This window comes from Falco naumanni, chromosome 11 (assembly GCF_017639655.2).
Source record: "Falco naumanni isolate bFalNau1 chromosome 11, bFalNau1.pat, whole genome shotgun sequence".
In the NCBI taxonomy this organism is placed as follows: Eukaryota; Metazoa; Chordata; class Aves; order Falconiformes; family Falconidae; genus Falco; species Falco naumanni.
In genome coordinates this window covers 12,971,037-12,992,566 of record NC_054064.1, presented here as the reverse complement: position 1 = coordinate 12,992,566, position 21,530 = coordinate 12,971,037, and the positions used below count along the sequence as shown (strand labels likewise).

The following is a 21,530-nucleotide window of genomic DNA, read 5'->3' as shown; positions in this document are numbered from 1 at the left end:
AGGTTACTCGGCATCAGATCCAGACTCTTTCAGAACAGGATTAAAAATCCACGGCTATGTTAGGAAGCTAGCATAATAGGGTATTCATTCCGTTTGAAACACCTATTTTACTGGCAAACTACCTGCAAGAATTTGAAATAACTACAGTTGTCATATGGCTGAAAACTTTCCCTGAGCAAATCCCAACTTGCAAAGACAGAAATGTGTTTTATCTCTTTCTGTTAGCGGAAATTTGTCATTCACCTAGCTTGCAGATACATGAAAATGAAATAAAGACAGACCTTTTGACTTGAATGACTTTGTCATCATCTCAGGTGGCAATCAGCTCCTGAGTGGGCTTTCGTGGATGGTGCTCTTGGTTTCTTGATGTTTTCCTCAGCCCTCTTAGGTGCTACTTTAATATCTTCATTGTATGAAATTCAAACTTAGTGAAAATCAATAGTTCTTCCTTCATTTGCCATGTCTTCAGTAAGGATGCATGTAGGATATCCAAATTTCAGCTGGGAGAAGACGTACTGATGATATGTTCTGTGTCATCTGTGTGATGAGAAAGCATCACAAAACATTTCCAAACACTTTGATTTTTTTCTAATGGCTTTGTCCATGTCCAGCCTTTTCTGTCCTCTGTAAATACCCTTAAAAAGACTTATCACCGAGAGCCATAACAGAAAGTGTAAATTTTAAATTAATTACAATTTTGTGGTTTTAGGTATTTCCAGAGAACAGAAATCTAAGGCATATGTTCTAATTGATGAAAGACACATTTGTTTTGTTAACCAGTATCATCCAGCACAGTCACAATGAATTTATCACATATATAATACTTTTTCAAAATTTTTTACATTTTTTTCAGGCAGTAACACCAGATAACAGATAGATGAGAACACTGCAATATTTACTTCAGATGATTTATCACCAAAGGAAGTTTGACTCTTACAACTGATTGCTGAATGTTGATTCTTCACCCAGAGATATTTACAAAGCATAAGATGCACGTACTTAGACATGCATGCACAGACTATACTTACACACATTATGGATATGTTGCCTCATGCAGAGAAAGTGCACAGCTTTCAGATTCTGTTGAGCTTTATCTTTCTGCTTAGCTTCCCTCCTCCTTTGTCCTTTCTCTCTCTTCTATTCTCAGTTAATGTCGCAAATTTATCTGTAACATAAATGAAATAAAAAAGACAGGTTTTGTTTAGAAAGTTCCCATGAACCAAAATGTATTTTTAATAATGTCTTAGTTAACAAGAGATGTTTGGTTCAATCTCTTTAAGTCCTTCCCCACAGCAGCCAACTCCTTGGAGGACATGGCACACCAGATGAGAGCGTGGAAAGACAGCACAGTACGGTCAGCCAATTTTTTCTAGGAAACCTTGTAACACACTCTTGGTGTTTCTTAGAGAAGGAAAGCGACTCCAAAACAACAGAAGGGCACATTAACTCTTTCAAAACCTCTAACACAGCAGCTTGTTCTAGTAAGGCTTCTGTTTTCACTATTGCCTGAGATATGCAGAGGCAGTAGTAAATCAGTATGCTACCATGCTCATAAGATTTCAGTTTCTTAAAATAAATCATGATTAGAATGGCCATACTGAAACATTTCTTAATTTTCTTCTAATTATATCTCACAAATTTATCATAATTCAAATTGCACTTTTAGCTGTGGAAATATTATGGAATTCACATGTCCCTGGGTGTGCATATCTCTGCTGCTAAGCTACCCTGAATTCTGCTTAAAAATAGCTGTCAAAAACAGTTGTACAGCAATCAAATATAATAATTTCACTATGGCCACTCTAAGGTTATGTACAAAAATACTCTCTTTATACATATTCTTACACAGAATATTTGCAGCACTTAAACTGTTGGAGAAGTACTAGTTCCTTTCAAGTCAAGATAAAACTTAAAATTCCAGTAAGTCCGTGATTCTGTTTATATAACTCTATCTACATTTTCATAGGAAAATGACCATCTTCAAACAAACAAGAGAGAGGTGTTATCAGAGTATGTACCTAAATTAATTTATGAACACCCAACTAGGTATTTCCAATTTTCCAGCTATGAAGACTGAAACACAACACAGTGGAAAAAGGGGTCTTCAAAAGTAAATATTTTTTTCTTTCTTTTCTGAAAAAGTCTGTGTCAATCAATTTCACAACATGGCAGCTTCTATCCACATAACAAAACATTTAATGTATTTAAGACTGCTTAATAGAGAAAAAAATACACAGCTTCTGTACAGCTACCAATCTATCAACCTGGTGTGAGGGACTGCAAGTGGAAGCAACACAAAAGACTGTAAGGAAAGCAATCTGAAAAAATGCAAAAAAGCATTAAGTGGAGATGAATGAAGTATCTATACATGAAAAAATGTAAAAAATGAACTGCAAAAAAGGCAAAAAGTATTTTTTCAAAGGTGGTAAAAGGGGTTGGAACTAATGCATTAAATTTGAACAGGTAAAAGTGCAAATTGTGTACACCTGCTTAAGTAGCAAAAGAGTACTGGAAATGAAAAGTGGATAGTTTCATGAAAATATGCACCTTTTGGGAGGCAGGAAGAGTAGGAAAGAAAGAAAAAAAAATCAAGGTAATAAATACAGTTAAAAAGAATTTCCTAAGTGTATAAGTTGAATGTTCTAAATCAGCTTGAAAAGGCTGATCAAAATGTCTACAACGGCGATAAAGGCTTTCTCTTTAAATATAGCCCCCTTGAAAGAGACAGTGAGGGCTAAGAGACAAAGGATAAGAATCTGCAGATTTAATAAATTTAATGTTTTGCTTCTGATTTTGTTGAATTAGAAGTAAAAATGAAATGTGCCAGGAACCATATTTCTTCATGTGATAAAGCTGAAATTTAGAAAGGTTTCAGGTAGAAGTATACTTCTGTGCATTTTTAGTTAAAATATGTAAGAAAAGAATTACAATTAATTTTGCTTTGCAGAGCCTTGAATTCACATGGACGACATTACAAAATATATCCTTTAAAAAACATGATCATGATGCGTAAAACTGTATTGAATTTGGTTTTCCCAGTTCTTTATTCTCAAGGTCATTTACACTCACAGACATAGACATACACACACATTCTGTCGCTTAAAGCCAATTTACTATTGTTGAATATTCAGCAGTGGGAGTCATATATTTCTCCCAGTAGCATCATTACCATGAATTAATGGCACTCTTCACTGTTATTTTTATTGGAAAAAATGACTTTCAACTATTATGTCTCAGCTGGAGCAATCATATGATATCTTAGGTTATCTTATTCATGCCACATCTTAAAAATAACTTGAGTGCTAACCTTAATTGGATTAATATTGTAGGATATAATAAGAGAACGTAATGAAACACTTTATTTCTTTAGACATTTCACAATATGGGTTTAATTAAACTCCTTTTTTTCTTGTTGTTGTTAATTCTGACCAAGTTTTATGAATCAGTCGTGAAGAAAAAGCTAAAGGAGACGTTTTGTGTCCTAGAGGCCCAATTCTGCATTTATTATTTGGGACACTTCTATGGTATTTTACCAGAAACTGCAGCATGTAAGGGCAGAGGAATTGCACCTTGGCAAAGAATAGATAAAGAAAAATGGATTTACTTCTCCTGAGGACCTTATAATAAGGACTAAGAATATATTGACTACTGGAGCACAGACCCAGGCGCAGCAGGGGAATGGGGAAGCCAGATGCTCACTGTGATCACCAGGGATGCCTGGACCTGCTCCCTGGCTGTGTCCTGCCTGCCGGCAAGTGGCAGGTCTCTGAATGCCCCCTTGGCCCCAGGGCCTGTCTGCCATGGTGTGTGTGAGTGGGGAGCACCTGCATGGATGCCTACAACCGTGGCCTCAGCAGTTGCGATGGCCAGGGCTCAAGCTGGCTTTTTCATAGCTTTCATTAACTCCTGCCCTAAAGGATTGAGGAAAATTATTTAAGAGGAAAATAGTGCTATAGAAAAAATCGCATTGACCCATATGCTTACCTGTGGCAACTAAAGGGTGGATGGGATTGATTTCTATCCTCTGCATGGAACAAAATTTGCCCCGATGACCCTTTGCCCATGAGAGGTAATGGCTTCTTTCTTGCTGGCTCCTGTAGCAATGTATTCTCAGTCTGTTGCCTGTCTCAAGAGTAACCATGACAAAAGCCAGACTAATGCAATCAACAACCAGGAACAAAGCAAAACAAGGCAGCTTTCCTTTTCAGCAAAATAAAAACACGGATTTGTTTTTCACCTTACTCTTGGGCTCTTCTTTTGATAAAGTGATCACAAGTTTAAACACAGAGGAAAATTGCTCACAAATCCAATAAAATTTGGAATCCACAGCTACCAGCAATACCAGGGGATTTCCATCCAATATATTTGCCAACAGATCAATAACAAGAGTAAATCCTTTTGCATTGAGGGCAATCAAATGCTCGCTAACAGGTACTATCACCTAAATTAATATAATCCCCCAAGTGTCAAAGTTAATACCAAAGGAAGCTTATGCTTCACATGTGATAAGCTGAAGGATATTTCTTAATAATGGTTTAAATAAAAGGAAATTACGTAGAGATTTGAAATTAAATTATCCTGAACTGACTTGGCTCCACTGAAGTCTCTTCTTTCCAGAGACATGTTTTCTTATCCCAGGGAACATACTGGTCCATCAGGACTGTTACGTTAACCTGAAATGAATTCACAATGCTTTTAGTCTAGACGCTGTCTAAAAGTGTCTTTCTTCTTTTGTCAGGATGTTTACATGCAAATTCTTTCCTGACTTGTAGAAATTATTTATTCTAACATTTATTTCACAGCTAGTCAACTATGTAAACTCCCAGCTCTGCAGAGTGGATTTAGTATTGGCATTTAGACCAAACACTTGCTTATCATAATTTCTCTTCTGGACTATGGTTAAATAAGAATAACGTGGGAATTTAAATATCTTAATATGAAAGAACCCAGTAGGGTTCGGTTTTGGTTCAGGGGAAGCAGTATTTGTTGATTTTTTAGGTTTGTACATAGTCCAGCTCCAGAGTTTGCCAGTCTCTCTGTTTCTCATGGGCATTTGGTCTTTGGGATGTTCCTTTCTCCTAGGATGGTGAATTGCCATTTCTTGTGTCAAAATGTACACAAAAAATAAATAATATAAAAGCAGCTAAAGTAACCCTGAAATACTCCTTGCTGTCTCAAATCAGTTAGAGGTAGTTAGGTGAATTTGCCTCTACAATTTCTGACTAATATTTTCTAGCAGTTAACAACTGGCTTAGAAGCCTTACCTTTTCAGGAGGAACAGTGTTGCAGTCAAGACTGGGTTTCAGGATGTTCACTTACAGGCTTGCTACAGGGCCTGAGAAAACATACCTGATTTTTCTTTGTTTCACTGATCCTTACTTAAAGAGATAAAAATACATAATTTCTTACATTGCCCAACAAAATGCATGGCTAAATGCATTTCTGAGCTGGGGCAGGCTTCATAAGTTAATGATAGGAAGTGACTTCCATCCTGCATATTCCACATTACCCAGTCGGAATTCAGGAGCCTACAAAAGAACATTCAGGATTTTGTAGAGACATGTGGAAAACTGGCTATGTTCAAACTGATTTAATAAGCTAAGTGGCAGAAAGCAATGAAACACGAGACATTGCAGTTTGCCAGGAGAAGCAGTATTCTCTTCCTAACTAGGTGTTATTGTTTTGATGGTAATGAGCACGATCAGTATTTTGTAATTAGCAGAAGGGAACTTGAGATACCAGACTGATGAGTCACAAGTTCAAGGAGTGGGTGTTTGAAGGATATTTATGATATATAGCAATAACAAGCTGCCTTTCACAAAGTGGTTCACACCTTAATAATGGCACTCTAAAATTGGTATAGGGTAGATGCTATCACTGAGCAGTACATTAACAAATTGCAAGGTGTTTCTTAGATACAGTCAGAAAAGGGGGTATGGAAAAGAGCTGCTCCACTGCAGTAGCACCTTTCTAGACAGAAAAAAGTGAATTCTCGTTGCAGAAAATAAGACAAATAAGATAGGGTTTTACATGTGTATCAGTGAGGACAAGTAGTTTAAGAGAGAAAATCTGTTATTTATGAAGGATGACAAAAAAAATGACCACACTGATTCTAAACTGACTGTGTTGGTAGGTGAGTCTCTAGCATCATGAGGGAGAGAGAAAGCAAAATGGCTAATTAAGAAATGATGAATATTTTGCATCTGATGCCAAATCTCTTGAAAGCATACATCCATCAACATGCTTCAGGTTAACACTGATTTACACGGCTCTTCATATTGTTAAAAATCTGATGCTGAGGTGACTGATAAAAAGCTAATAAAAATACATGGATAACATTAATACAGGCCTATTAGCACTTCTGTTGCAAAGTACATTGCAGTGTTCATGATAATTACTTTATATGATTAACCAAAGAAATCTTTGGAAAATATTTTATGGCCTGATCCTGCAAGAGTTATCTATATGCGTGGCTCAAAAAATACGAGTAGTCTCCTTTGCATCATTTGGATTCACATACTTTAAATTAACCATGTGAATAATTATTTATTTATTTATTTTTGGTAGGCTAGGGCTTTTGCAGAACTAATGAGACGCCAGATGGCTGGATGACACTGAATTTTAGAAGATGAATAAAGAATAATCGTGGAAATTATCATCTGGTAGATCACATTACAATGCCTAGGAAAATAATGAAAGTGAGTTTTGGGGTTTTTTTAGAGGAAAGTAAACAGCTGACAGCAGAAACATGAGCAATAAACAGGGATGAGTGAAATTATGATCGTAGACATACATGCTGGAACACAGGTTGACTACAGTGGAGGTCACAAATTTGTAACACGGAGAAATTTTGGATCTTGTATCCAGCATCAGTAGACATCAGATGCAGTACTTCAGAAGCCAAACTTGAAAAATTAATCTCACTTGGGAATGGAAATGAGCACTATCTCATGGATTTAAAACTGGTTGACAAGCTATAAATGAAGGGCAATGATAGATGGTGAGATACTGAGCTTAGGGAAAAAAAAAAAAAAACAAAACCAAAAAACCCACCAAAAAGAAATACTAATGTTTAAGCACCAGAATAATTTGACTGATAAGAAACATCTATGAGAATTATCTAACATAGCTGAACACTGACCAAGGGTGGTATGGTAACTATCACCATGTTGGGAGAGGAACTTAAGAAAGTGGGTTGACGGAATAATGGAATACAGGAATTATAAATAATGGGATATTACAAAAACAAATAAGCATGAAAGAAAGTATCCTAATTAGGAGTCATTTTTAATTAGTAATAATCTCCTGAAGCAAAACTGGCATGATCTATAGACTTTTAAAAATGTTTAGATGCCAAGAACCTTGTGGACCAACTCCCTTTACAGATAAGGATGTTGAGGCAGAGAAGCCTCATTCCTGCCATGACACAACATGGTTGCACATTTACTTGCCTGGTTGCTTTTTTTGTGTGTGTAGCATTCAATTTCTCTCTATTCTAGAATTATTAGTTCTTCATCTATTTAATTCCATTATGTTACTGGTAATTACCACTATATAAGCAAGCAAAAACATTTAGCTTTGTGCAGTCTGTTGGCCATGTATCCCCATGGGGCCATCCACTGCTTTCTGCCTTTCTGTAGGAAAAATACTCTGGCTGCAATGCAAAGGAGCCCTCTGTAGCCACAGAGGAGCAGGATTTAACTCAGTAATGCAGATCAAACAGAGAATGAGCATGCATTGATTAACCATGTCATCATATAATAAGTGTATTGACCCTTTCACTTATTCCTTAATCCACATTAATAAATAATTGCCCTCCACACCCTCTGTCTTCTGTTTGTCATATTATCATGTTATTGGTTTAAAAACGCTAGTGCTCAAACAAGAAACTATTATAAAAGCTCACATAAAGCCGCTAATGCATACTTTCGCGTTGCAAGTACGTGCAGTAAGATAACTGTGGTTTCTGATATTCCATCCGATGATCTAGCAGGGCTTTCATAACCTAAGGACCTTTTCAAACATAGCAGGTAGCCAGGGTACAAGCCTACATGTGCTGTCAAGGTGACAGGTGTCTGATCAAACCAGGAGTCACAACCACTTTTACAATTTAAAAATCTGGGGTAAACCCAAATCAATAAACTGACTGAGGCTATTTCTGAGAAAGAAGAAAGAAAGGAAAAAAAAAAAGTAAGGAGGTGAAGATTTCATAAGGTAGATTAGTAACAACTGCAAGGAACGCAGCCTCTAGCTATTTTTTATCCCCAGCTGCACTTCCTCAATTCTGCTAGCTAACACTGAGGCACCATTTATTGATTCATACATTCTTCTATTCCACTATAATAAGAAATGTTCTTTTAGATTTAAAATAAAAACAATAAGATCAAAGTTTACACTTCCCACTCTAATGCTAAGTAGATGTTTTTTTCATACCATATTAAAAAAAAAGTGATTTCAATGTCCAATTAGTCAGAAAAGTTACAGGAAGACCACAGTAGATTTGAAGAATTACTTTAACTGGCCAAAAGTCAAATTTTGTTAAACTAGCACAAAAATTGAGTATTTTGGGTTTTTCTCATGGCCATGCTATGAGAGTGCATCTGTTATTATTATTAACTGGTATTTTAGTTTTAAGAGGGTATTAATAATGCCAGAAGACTAATTTTTCACCTTCTGAATCTAAATGCAAACAGATCTAAATAATCAGCATGCCTGAAAAACTTAAATTTTGCCTGCCTCCAGAAGGCTGAATATTTCACTGGTCTGAAGTAAAATTAGATTTCCTGTTATCCTTGTTTCCCTAAAACTTGCACAGTTGCACTAGTTTTCAAACATGAGATCCGACTGATTTGCTCTCAAGATCTGTATGAGCATCAACTGCTATTAAAAAAGCTTTGACTCACTGACGGTTTGCACAAGCAATGCAAACTTCCAATTGCCTAAAGCTGATAAAGGGCTTGAATCATCAAACTCAAACAATTTCCAGGTTCTCGTGGTTTTTACTTTATTACTGCTTTGCTAGTTGACTAAGCAGAACGTAGGCCAGGGTCAAATGATAATTTCTTGTGACATGAAGATTGCTAGGAGGGAGTTCTTCCTTCTTCAGGGTCATCAGTACCACTGATGCCTCCTGCAAGTCCAGGGGAGACAGCCTAGCTTTCAAGATGACCATGCAAGTATCTCATACCAACCACAGGTTTTCTCATCTGAGAAACTCCACGGAACACAGAAAGGCAGTTTTGCTGCTAGCTGTGAGGTGTGCCTTCACCATATCCCACTAATGAAGTATGTTTTTTCTCACAGTTTCATCCATCCTAATGCATTTCTATTATGTATTTTATATTTAGCCCTCCTATTCTTCTGTATTTGCGATTCTGCATTCTCCCCCTTTTTAACAAATTTCTTTCAGTCACTCAGAGCCTGGCACCTTACACGGTCAGAAAGACGTACACCCCTATAGCCATCCATGTCATACACTTAAGTTTTACAAGGAGCCTGTCCATAAACCTTCTGAATTGAAGATAACTTTTTCCAACAGCTCTGTCCTGCAGTGGAAATCAATCACCCATTGTCTTCTGAGTCTGCCTGGACGTTTGGGATTCCAAAGACAGAGTTCTCAACTTATATTTATGGGGCTCCACTGAGACCAAGGCAGGTAAAGCAGCTACCGGTGTACCATGTACCAGATCCCAGCATGACATGCAGTAATGACCTGTCAGGGAAGCAGGCAGTGTACCACCACACTGCGAAATATCCTGGGGGACTCTTTTTATGAATTCAGCATGCCTTCAGGCAAGACTGAAGTCACACATCATTTCAATATTGTTTCATGCTTTCTTTTTAGGGTGTCTCATCCCTTTCTGTGGTCTGTTCTAATCTGTATTTCTAAAAATTTTCAAAATAAAAAGAAAGCCCTGAAAAGACCATTCCAACCTTTCCACAAAAGGGCTGTGTCTTGAAGATTTCAGATTTTTTCACAACCACCTCCCCACCCTTTAATCTCAGTAGTGGTTTGAAAAGGCAGCTAGGAAAAAAAATGTTTTTGCTAACTATTATCTGATCATTTTAAACAGGAACTGATTGCTTTGTTTTGTTATCTTCACAATTTGACAGCCGTTTTCAAGTAAGAATTGTGTTTTGATGTGGACTCGAGAGCCGCTTACAAATAGTCCTGGAGAAGAAAGGAAATTTAATTTCATACCTTTAGTGTAATAGGCTGGTGCAAAACACAAGGACAGCGAAACCTCCGCTGGAAGTAACAATAAACCTCAAGTCCTTTACTTGCTAAGCTAATGCCTTTGTTTGCTGATTTTGTGTTTTCTTTAAGCAAACAGGGTAGCTCTGCCATTTTGGTGATCTTGCATCTTTTGTTTTCTCCCTGCAGTACTGCTGTTTGTCCCAGGTACGATGTAGGTTGCCAAAGTTGTCTCACAGGGTTGCTAATGATCTCTGTCCCTCTGTCCCCCCTGCCAGCTACTGCTCCGCACCGAGTGCCGCACAGCCTGCAAAGGGCTGAGGCAGTCCGCCCCGCTGCTGCGTGATGCCTGGGACTTTTGTTCAACTCCGGGGCCATATGAACTCTTAGGGTTGCCAAGATTACAGTTTGTCAAGGTGACACAAGAAGGGGCAACCCAAATTTCCTTACTTACGATGAAATGTAGTAAAACCAGATAAGAGCCTGCTCCTACTTAGAAATTGTTTGCTGTTACAATAGGAAAGGTTTTCCAATTTCTAAACATCACCGTAATTTCTATCACTGTAAAGCATTGTCCAGAAGAAACTTTTTCCCTTGTGTGCCCAGCCCCTGTTAAAAAGGAGGGCTTAAGTATACTCAAAGGAGCATCACAAATCAAAGTATGTCTGCATATGAAAGTTCCAAAAGTGACTCAGAGAGACATGAATCAGATGGAAATCATACACTTAAGATGGGTAAAGGCCTGCATGCAGGGTCTAAAATGGTTTTAATTTCTATGGAATGTAAAATAGAAGTGTAGGCATGCATTTCATTTTCTCAGCAAGCTCTCACTGATAACAGCAATTCATAAGCTTTGTCACTCGGAGCCATACATTGTTCTACGCACTTGAGAGCTAAAACCCCAGTGCCATAGACAAAAGCCACCTCTACCAAAAAACTTGTCACTCTTTCTTTTTCTTCTTCCTTCTATTATTAGAAAGAGTGCATCATTAAAAACCTGAATTGCTAGCCTTCATACAGAGAGCTGCAAAATAATCGTTACACAGGGAGACAATACTTAAGGGGGAAAAATCAGACTTTGACTGAAAAATTCAGTGTCTCTGTTTCTTTAAATGGGCTCATGGACCAGGAATATATGGCTTGTCAAAATAAATACATATATATTTCATTGAATAGCACAACATACAATCTACATATCTTGTTGAGATATTGAGTCATTCCTGCCCTGCAAGTGCATTATTATATCCTCTCATCCTAAATACAAACAGCTGCAGAGAGATTTTTGCCACACTTCAGATATATCAAGCACAGCAGATGTAGCAGTCTCCTTTTGGTAGCACATATTCTTTCCTGTTCTGAATTGTCTCTTAGGTATATAAATGAAGATGGGATTACGTCTTTGCTAGAGCAGCAGGTGAATGAATCACAAAAAAGCCCCAGTCAGTCTGTGGATAAAACAGGATCATTTACCAGGCTTTGTGTCTAAATAAAGAGCCGCAGAGAAATGGCCTGATTTGAGAAAGTGGTGGAAAGAAAGGAACTGGTGGAGGGATTCTTATTTTTTAAAAATAGGGTCTTAATCCATTGACTCACTGTCTAATTTAAATTTTGATAACTGCTTCTCACTATTCATGTCTATTCACATAAGCAAGCAGAAGTATGATTGTGAAAGGGGGTAAAGATGACAGTTCTGTTCCGTAATGTATTCAGCCAAGGTGCCCTTATTCATGTATTATACACATGAGCATTTTTAATGTGCAGGTTGCAGCTATTTAAAACCTTGCTAACGCTTCATAGAAAAAAATTAATCAGTCTACTGAGATTTCACCTATACAGCATGTCTTTTCCCCCCCCCCTCAGTATTTTATCACTAGTGGCATTTGCACTAATGCTGAATCTTTGTCACTAAAGAGTTTGATTTTGCTCTGAGATGCTTGACTAAAGTTACAGCCCTCACTGACATCTCTCCATGTCTGTTCTGATAATACAAAATAGTTTCTGTTTTCAGAGAAAGAGCTTCTAGGTTTGTGAAAATGGGACTAATGTTCTGCTTTCTCTGAGGTGGAGTGGTGTGGTTGGCAAGAACTGTGGGTTTGGGCCACTCTGAAATTGGTAAGATTTAAATCCTTCAGATTTGTTTTAGTGTATTTACACCAAGTTTGTCTAAAGTGAGCATCAAAATCAATGGCTTACCTGTCCTTCCCAGTATTCTTTAATCAGAAAGGAGTTTTTTTCCTTGCTTGTTGTAAGCTGCATTCCACTGCATTTCTGAAAACAAGAATATTCAGACCTGGTCTGTTTGGTACTGTTGCGGTAATAAACACATTCAGATGCTCTGTTTAATTTATCGGAACCATTTTCCAGGCAACAGATACTTGCTTATTGATTCTGTTTGGCCAGGTGGCTAGAGCATTGCAACTACCCATCAGCAAATTCGTAAACTATTTAGGATTATGAGTATTGTATACCTTTTCAGGGGATTGCTTAGGTACAGAAATAAAGACAATGGCTATTTTTAAAGATATCACAAAACTGAAGAATAACAGGATAACATGTACTGAAATGGTTCTTATCCAGTTGCACAGACAAACCATAACTCAGTTCTTACATGAAAGAGCTCTGGCTCATCAGCATATGAATTTTGTTAATATCACAACTCCTCTGTCCCTGACTACCTCTGGGTACTGTAATACCCACAAGAAATAACATACCATGACCTATCTTCAAATAGAGGTCAGATATTCACCGTTTGTTTGAAGAGCAGCAATATCCTAGGTTCAAAGTCTTACTCATCTCTGCTTGCCCTCTGCTAAAATGTCCTAAAAATAAATGCATTTAAAGTTTGTCATGGCCTTTGCACAGGCTTTTCCTTTTAGGATAGTAATTTGAATCCAGCACAGGTCAGCAGGAAGGAGCTGGAATTATCCTTCTAAACAGGCAGTTGTTTGTAGCTGCTGGAAGAAAGAGGTCACAGGTCTTGCTCTGCTTCCCAGGCTACCACTGCTGCTGTCACGAGTGACCGCTACCAATTAACAGACTTACTGGGCATCTCAACAGAAGGGTTAGAAAGTAAATTAAAGGGTGACTGAATATTTATTGTCTTAGGAAAAGTCATTGCCATATCCTAGACAAGACTTGTTAATATTCTTTTTTACACAGTTGCCAAATAAATACAGGGTGATTATGTCTAGTGCTTAAAGAAACCTGCTGTTTAGATGAAAGTTGTAAATAACTTTACTATCTTAACACAGAGAAGCTGTTACATGCACAAAGTACTCATTACCACTGTTATTATTACTGAAATATTAAATATTAAAAATCTAAGACATTTCACTATCCGGCCTGCAAGACTTTTTTAAGAACTACAATAAAATATGTTTCATACATGTGTTCACATGCACACGTTAAACACTTCTGTGTAGTTCATCATTATTGCAGTTGCATTGCTGTATTTTGTTGACTGTATTCTATTGCAGTGAAACCTTTGAGAATTTTTTTCTCTTGGCAGCAGTTAGGAAGCCTCCTCAGATGCAGATGCTCAGATGTTGGTTTTTTTTCCGCAGAACAAGGCAGTATAAGGCACATATCTTTTTTTTTTAATATTGTACAGAGTTAAGAGAATATAACAGCACCTGCCTGAACCTTTGCTATAATACATGTGATATTGCAAACATCAAGGTTACTATACGTGTGATAAAGCTGTTGTGTAGCTCACGGGTTTCCCCATCTGAATCAACTATGGATAGAGCTCACATGCTGCCACACAGGCAATACCAAACCCTAACATGCCTCAGCACCTCAGCTCAGCCAACTGTCCTTAGGCCTATAAAAATTTGTTAATCAAAGAGAATTAAATGTTTCTAATAATGTAATTGAACATAAAAGCTAAATTCTACTTTTATTCAGTATAAACATGGTAAGTAATTAACTATGTTTTCAGTTCTGATACTTTTTAATGCAGGTTGATGTTCCAATTTTCTTTTAGCAAAATGGTAAGGGACTATAAACAAAACATATGGTCAGCCTTTTTGTGTCTGTCACAAAAATTACTTCTGTTAATTATCAGTGTTCTTGGCAGGCTCAACAAAAAGTCCATGAAGATATTTTCAAGAGCCATCAGATTTTCACACTAAATGCATTTTAGACTATAAACAGCACACATGGCTTGCCCAAAAAACAGGCTTCCCCCCAAAAATGCATGTAGTCATTGAATTAAATGGCAGGGAGTACAGCTGAGTTAGAATCATAAATACCAGAAATGTACATGACATGGGGCTGTGTGGTAGTTACAACATGTGATGGAAAGCCAAGGTAGTGGCGTCATTCCTGATTTCATCACTTAACTCTCACATGGATTTGATGAAGTAGCTGACCTGTACTTTATCTCAGTCCCACCACCTGTAACCTGGGGATAATAGTAATAGTTAAACAAAATACTTTGAAAACTTCCTGATAAAAATGTTAAGCAATGTATGTAACTTTAAAAAAATTCTGATTTTCTTCTTCTCACTTGCTGCCTGGGGTTTGGTGCATTCTTAAAACAGCAGCAAGTCAGCAGCTGTAGCTGAGTTTTCCAAGACAAGGGACTTATACACGTTGCACATTTCAGGTGACAGAATGAGCACTGTTGTTTTTTTTTTTTTTCTGCAGAACCTGCTTTTGGGTCACTATAATCAGGGACTGCCACAACTGCTCTAAGGCTTACCGGTGCCAGGCAAAGCTGGGCCTTGTGTGTTAGTAAAGAGTAAAGTGTGTTAAAAGTGCGCTGGGGTCCGATTTAAAAGGCACAGGATTGCCAGGTCCTGTCCTAACCACTAGCAAGAAGCTTGGCCTCTGGCCTGAGGAGCAACCAAAGCACAGCTTGCTCTGTGAGCATGATTATCACTGTAGCTATGACATACCATGCTTGGAAGTATTAGTTTGGGGCAGAAATAGTAAACAGTCTTGTAAAGTACAGAGTTCTTGCCATGATGGCAGCAGCAAACCTGTATTTGCTGGCCATTACTACCAGGCTGAAAACAGAAGTTCCAGTTCAGCAAAATAATGTGCACTAGATTTTCTTACATCGCCGAAAAGTTTGTTCAATCTTCTGAGTGACTTCTTTATTAAGAAATCAATTCCTACCACCCATTCTTCTGCCAAGCCAACTTCTTATGCTAACTGCAAGATTTTCTGAAAAATAACTGTGCTCTTTGCCCCACCACATCCCATGAAAGGGCTCCTGAAGGAACAGCTACACAACCATCTGACAGCTCTGGAGGTTCTCCTTTGTTCTCTTTAATCATAATACCCCAAAAGTGAAAAATAATATCACAGTGCTGATATTGCTGTTTAGCATGCAAAGTTACGCAGTCTCATTGCACCCTTCTTCCCTTCTGTCTTGATATCCATGTGTTACTTTTTGTCTTCTACCCAGATTATAAGTTTTCTAAGGCATCAACTAAATGGAAAAGCAAGACAATGCCCATGTCTCCTGGGTGCTATAGTGTTTGAATAAGAATTTTACTAATAGTATCTGTTCAAGAGAAAAAGTGGGACTGGCAGTCAGAGACCGATGTAGTCAGAAGAACAAGCATTATAGTGATACTTTAAAATGACACTGGTGTCCTACCAGGGCAATGTTCATAAAATCAGAGGGAAACTTAATGCAACTCTTTGTGAGCGAGACAGAAGGAAAGCAGAGGATAAGATCCTGAACTGGAAATCAGGAGACATTTTCTCAGCTTGGCCATTATAAGCAGAGTATTGAAAAGCAGCAAAGAAAGGCATCATGGCCAATCCACAAGAGTTCATATAATACATCACTATTTCACTTTGGTTGAATTGTAAAGAAAAATCTAAATACTAAAGGGAAAAAATGCACATCACATTAAAAATGCTATGTATTTTTTAATTTCTTTTGTGGCTTATAGCTACTGGGATACAGAGTTTTAAATTCTGATGATATTAGCAATACTTTCATGGGATGCATTATTCATTAGTGCCCCCTGAAATATCTGCTATTTCCACTGATGGTACTCCACAAGGAGAGAGGAGCTGATGTGCAAGGTTCAGACTGAAGGACTGACTGAAGTTTGCATTTACTATCCTTTTCATCTGAATTTCTGAGATGCTACCAGTGTGAAATTCAGATATAGATAACAGATTTATAATCTATTTTTGAAAGATGCAGGAGAGAGATATAAAATGAAAACTCTTCATCCCAGTGGGTGATTTAATTTTTGAACCTTTTTTTTTTTTTTCCCCTGAGAGAAGTTCTAGAAGTCTAAGTGGGAAAATGGGAAAATTAGGGTGACAATAAACATTGACAGAGAGGAAGGGAAAGACCCAGTTCAGAGGCACAGTCATGATGTGCATCATCAACATCACATCCAAACAGCATCACAACCAAAACCCAGCCTTTTAAATCCAGCAACTGGCTTAGCTCTGGGCATATCGCTGGGATACGAAATGGATGTTTCTAACTTCTGTTGTGATGTATTTCACCATTTAACCTGAACTAACTTCAAGAAAGGGATAAATGATTTGGTCATTTAGTAATTGAAATGCTTAAACAAAAGTTTCTGTTTACACTGGAAGCAATGTTTTCATGAAAAGCGTTGTCCATCCTGAAATAGAGCTCACAAAGCAAGGGAGACATGTGATGATGGCCACTAGAGAGTGGAAGGATGTACATGAAGTGCTGCTTGCGAAGTGCTGCTTTGCTTGCCTCAGGAGAGCAGCTGCCAAGAACACTCGAGAAAGAAATCTGAAATCAGACATCTGTATGTGCATTGCGTCCACCATGTTTGCTCTGAGGAGAGAGAACCATATGAAGCAAGACAGCAAAGGTGAAATCCAGCAAGACATCCTACTTTATTGCCATGGCAACCCCACCCTGATGAAAAGTAGAAAAACAATAAAACATCTTTAGAAAAAAAAAAAATCAGTGCTATCTACCAAGGGAATTGAGGAAGATGCACTTTAAGGAAGAGCTTGACATTTCACCATTTGGTGACTCTTTGAAACAAAGGTATGGCTGCAGTTTTTGCAAGCTGCAGAGTTAGAACATATTGTACTTGATAAATTATTTAGTTTGTTTAGCAGCTGAATTCTGAATTATAAGTGAAAGCTGTAGTTACAGATTAGAATCTTTAATGCTGCTGTAGCCAGACAGAATATTATTGTTGTGATTTTCCTTGATGTCTTCTGACATCTGTCATCCTTTACCACTAGAGTCACTTTTCCAGCATTAGACTTTCCAGGATGGGTGAATATGAGTGTGGATAAGTGTATGTGTACGTGTGTGTCTTATGCAAGCATATGTCTGAGTCTGTCTGTGCTTATAAAAAGTTTTATGCATTTATGCCTGCTGTATCTAAATTTGCTGTTGATTTTCATGTGAACTGAAGTGGATTACATACAGGACCCTCTGGGGTCAGGGAGCCCAGCAATAAGACATCTGCTGGTAAAGAAAGCAGCAGCAACATCTCTTACACCACCATAATGAGGAGGAACTAATATGCAACAAAAAGAGTGCTCAATGCGTGCTGCTGAAAGGGCAGAGCTAGGGCAGGTGGAAGAGGTTCATGCAAGGCAGTTTGTCTGCACAGCTCTTGTGGGAGTGAAAAACTTCTCTCACACGCTCACTCCTTCTCCCTCTCCCCAGAAGGCTCCTGAAACGGAGCAGCAGCTGCAGTGATATAGCCTGCCATTCCCCACCCTGAAGCCTTCTTGTACAGCAGGGCACTTACTGGCACGGGAAAGTGCAATACATACCTCCCCCAGCCTTAGGGAAACTGATATAGTAGCTGTGTTTGCCAAACAAAATCTTTTAATTTTCATCTGTTATTTGCAAACCTTGGTTTTTGTAACTTATTTGCATGGAAAATGGATATTCTAATTCTGTACAGTAATGAGAAAACCAATAAGACTATCTTACCAAAGGGCACTTGTAAAACTAAATATATTTCTTTGTTTTAAACAGCATATATCTGATGTGGCTGTTATTGCTAGTATTAACTGTAGCTGAGCCCTTACAGTGGCATCTAGAGATCCTATTTCAGGTTATAATTCCTGTGGACAAGGCGGTAGGTATATCAGAGTAGAAAAAGAAAAATTTATCCTATGGTGAGATATGAAGGTGAGAACCCATTACAAATCACCTGATTCCCAGGCCAGAGCTTTGTGCAATCACCTTAATCTGTTCTCCAGATATGCAACTTGATAGGGAGATCAACATTCTTCCTTAGTCCTGTGTGCTTATCCTTGATTACACTACATGGACATCATGTGCCCTCCTAGCATTAAAGTGCAGGTTCTTCGCAGCTCTTCAGCACTCACCCCAGCAGTATGCCCCATGGAGGAAAGAGAGGGAAGTCCTCCCCTGGAGCAGACGTCTTGGCTGCCAAACCACGTGAAACCCTCAGCCCTGCACTGACACCCCGCAACAGCAATGGCAGAGGTTCAGAAGATCTAAAATACAGTCCTATAGAAAAACCCATGGAAGAAGTTTGGCATGGCAGATGTAAGAACACTTTTTTGGAAGGGACACTGATGTTTCATCCCTTTGTAACCAGATGGATAAAAAACTCAGTACTGTAGTAAACTTGTACCTTTTTTACTCCAAAGGGAAGCTATGGCCTTTAGTCTCTACTACATTCATCAGGAACCATGGCAGAGTTTAACACAATACTACATTAGCGCATGATGTAAACTGAAGTTACGATCACAAGAGCTTATAACAAATTTTGTGTGTCTATAAGCAATAACTCAGCAGCTGGTGCATGCCACCCCTATGCTGTGAAAAGCATATACAGACTTTTATTTGAAATAGCAGCAAGTCAGAAATATGTTTGCTTAAAAAAACCCCACAGAGATGACATGCTGTCTGGTACCAAAGAAAAGAATGCTTGGGATTTTTTAGAAATACTTCATTCATGTGGTAAGGAAATCTCTGCCTTGTGGTCAAGGTCATGGAGACCCTGGATAATTCACCAAAAGACAGCACAAACTGAATCCCCTTTAGAACAGAATTAACAACAGCTCAGACTTTCCTAGTTGAGGATACGGCAGGAATAGCTTTCTCCTTGCAGTGTGTGCATCACTCATGCTAATATTAATGAGAGATATGGCTTCCTGTATTTGCCATCAATATTAATGAGAGATGCACGTGCCACTAATCTTAATGGGAAATACACATGCGTGTAACTCCCATTAATGATCATTAGATATCCACAGGAGAACCCTCATTAATGCTAATGAGCATTGCATATATATGTAATTCCCATCAGCATTAACCAGAGATCTATGTGCATGTATTGCCCATTAGTGTTAATGAGATACACATGCGTGTGGCTGAAACTGTCATTAATGTCAATGCAATGAGTGCAGCAACTAACAAAAGAATATACTTTATCTTGATAACAGAAACGTGACCTTTGTTTTTGGGTTCTAGCTCATCTTTAAGAAATGCATTGCTTTCTATTAATAATCTAGTTTGGGTATTACTTTGGCTGTGTACTAAGTGCCACGCAAAATTAAGACAAAATGCAGAGATCCATTTTCCAGATGATGTGAAGTCTCTAGGTATGTCACAGATCAGAACGTGGAAAATTGTGTATTTATGCTGGTGTCAGTATGTGGAGTTGGTGAACACATGCTTTGATTCTATGGGTTTTGATCAAAATTGTCTTTCTTAAGGGCAATAAATCTCTCCCAGGGCTGTACTCTGTTAAGCACTTGGGTAGCTCTGATTTGCCTTGAACGTAGGTCCTGCCAACTATACTTTCATCAGACCTGTGAAGTTTATGGCAATTTAGTTCACAAACTCTTTTTTATAGTTAGTTACTCCTAATTGATTAGAGGCTGTGTGTGTGGAGTGGTCTTGAATTGTATTCTTAAGTGAAATGAGTTAGTGGAACTTACAAACTGAAAATGTGACATTTTGGCATCAGCCTTTGCTAATTCTGGGGGTTCATCTGTGCAGATACCGAATTTTGCTACATATTGTTAATATTAGCAAAAGCCCATAGATAGTCAGACAGTAAGCAGAAAAGACCTGTTAAAATTAAGATCAATATCAAAAAATTAAGTCCCTGCATTATTATTTTCTAAAAATGTGAACAGGGCGCATCACACCATAATGTTAGCAAATCTCAGAGCTTCTTACCTAAAACAACCGTCTTCTCTACTGACTAATACAGTGTACAGTCACTTTTGCCTTGCACAGCAAATGTAACAAAACAGCATGGAAGAGTATCACACCTGCTTTACATTATATACATGGCTTCTTAAGGAAACACCTAGGGAAGGTGAGGGTTTGTGGGACCTACGCCACTGTAAGTATTTTCTATCCTTTTAGTTCCCATATCTGTTCCAGGACTGGTCTTATTTGTTAAGACTGGGAGATAACTGATCAAAAATGGAACTTGACAGCTCAATAAGATACGTTTATAAGGAAAGCAAATCTTCTGTGCTGCTGCACTGTTCTATACTTAGGAAAACTGAAATGCAATGCTACTGCCTTTATCAGAGTGTCCATCCGCAAAGTATGCTGATGAATTGGTATATGTAGTCTAAGAAATTCTTGCTCCTTGACTTATCTCTCCCCAGCCATTTTTTCCACTGGCTCACACAAGGGCTCTCAGTCATGCCAGCACTGTTTGTGGAAAAGTTTGTGGAGTTAGATAATTGAAATAACCTGCTTTAGAGAAAGCATACAGTACTAGGGCGCTCTGCTGGGTTTTTTTCTTTTTCTTGTGACTAGATTATTTAAATGATCCGATTTATCAAGGAAAGTTGTATCAAAAGAGTTGAGGAGGGCTGACAACTGCTGTGCAAGGACAGGAATAAGCATTTTGAGCAAGGTGGTTACTACAAGAGACAATGTCTTACCAAATCCTGTTCTCAGGTCCACCACTGAAAGTCCTCACGACTTCTGGAGACAGCAGAGGTGCAGCATTCACTGGATTTCAAAGAACCAAAGCCACGCACTGGAGGACAATTAAAAAACAAATTGAAACCCATGGCTTCTTTTTTCTGTGAATCACTTTTTTTATGTGCCCCATCACCTTCTTCAAGCTACACCTGCTTTTAATTGCTTTATTCTTACCATCCAGAAAGCAAAGGGGCTTCAAGTCAGAGGAGCAAATACAAATTGAAAACAAAACAACCACAAAGTGGGCTCCTGGAACAGCATGTGCTTGAATCTAGGAATAAGGAATTTAGTGGCACTGGGCTTCACATTAACAGCAGACTAAGAACTAACAAAAGTCTGTCACAAAAACACGACTTAGGGCTCAATTTTCCTTTCTGAGCATGTAACCTTTGTTTACATATTTGCAGCTCTGGGGCT

General features: G+C 38.2%; 1 long non-coding RNA gene across 2 annotated transcripts; it reads right to left on the bottom strand.

The window, feature by feature from the left end:
• Window positions 1-287: 287 nt before the first annotated feature.
• Window positions 288-21,162, bottom strand: LOC121095812. 2 transcript variants are annotated; one of them, XR_005830211.1, is made up of 3 exons: window positions 21,071-21,162; window positions 1,029-1,165; window positions 288-537 (listed from the first exon to the last, which is right to left on the bottom strand). It is a non-coding gene; the product is annotated as an uncharacterized LOC121095812 (long non-coding RNA). The 2 variants fall into 2 exon arrangements; XR_005830212.1 differs by lacking the exon at window positions 21,071-21,162 and adding an exon at window positions 3,985-4,291.
• Between the last annotated feature and the right edge of the window lie 368 nt (window positions 21,163-21,530).